The sequence below is a fragment of the Dunckerocampus dactyliophorus genome, chromosome 19 (genome assembly GCF_027744805.1).
Source record: "Dunckerocampus dactyliophorus isolate RoL2022-P2 chromosome 19, RoL_Ddac_1.1, whole genome shotgun sequence".
Lineage (NCBI taxonomy): Eukaryota > Metazoa > Chordata > Actinopteri > Syngnathiformes > Syngnathidae > Dunckerocampus > Dunckerocampus dactyliophorus.
Window position 1 is genome coordinate 12097312 of NC_072837.1, and position 1226 is coordinate 12098537.

Sequence of the window (1226 nt, forward strand, 5' to 3'; positions counted from 1 at the left end):
GCGTTCTAAAAGAGAGAAAAACAGCATGAGGGCGCTAACCATGTCATGGGACACACCTATTTGGACTATAAAACCAACGTTTTCTATACATGCTGTGAGCATGCAGTAACGGGCACATTCACGATAACATGTAATACGGTATTTTGCCGTATTTTGATCATTTTAAACATTACCGGAACTTCTTTCCTGGGCGCATTGATTTCACATAGCCCATAGATAGGAACTAACTCTACTTCCGTCAACAATAGCAGCATAGAAAGCCACTACTAATCATGGCAGAGTTTGTGAGAGCCGCCATCGACAACGATCCACCCATCCGTCTTCTATGCCGCTTATCCTAATTAGGGTCACGGGTATGCTGGAGCCTATCCCAGCTGACTTCGGGCGAGGGGTGGGGTACACCCTGGACTGGTCGCCAGCCAATCGCAGGGCACATATAGACAAACAACCGTTCACACTCACCATACACTAAACATGCAATGTGAGCTTATACGTTACAGATCATTTGGTTGTCTATTTGTATTTGTTCATATGCTTGTTCTCGTTTCCTAGTCAGTACAGTTTTGGAATGGGCTGGTTACGTCTTGGTAGTGGCGTGAGGCACTGTGTCACTACGCCAGAAAAATAGTTCTTCGTGTTAGCTGCTACAATAACTGTCACCGTAGCTTGGTTGATATGCAGGTCAGTTGGGTAAATGGAACATTGTTGCTGTTTTTTTGGAGTTTTTTTTTTTTTTTTTAATAGTCTAAATAGGTGTGTGCCGTTACGTGCATTGTTAGCTCCCACATGCTAGCTGTTTTTCCCTCTTTAGAACGCACAGAAAAGCGAAAGTGGTCCTGTCTCACAAAAGGATTGTGGATGATGGGCATTTTTATTTTTTTTTTTTTTAAGTGAAGTTTTCCTTTAATTGATTTAGACCGAAACTGATGGCAGCTCATTTAAAAGCATCTTAATGGCAGTTCAAGTGAGTTTTGAGTTACAATAATCCCTCGCCACCTCGCGCTTCAAATGTCACGGCTTCACTCTATCGTGGTTTTTCCAAAATATCTTAATACGTTGAATATGGTCTATTAGCAAAAAAAAAAAAAAAAAAAAAAAAAAAAAAAGCAAATTCGCCACATTTTTTTGCCCTAATTAAGCATTTTCAAACATAAAAATGACTAAAATGACACACAAGCCTGTGCAGGAAGCACTGTACAGAACTGGAAGTTAAAAAAAAAAAAAAA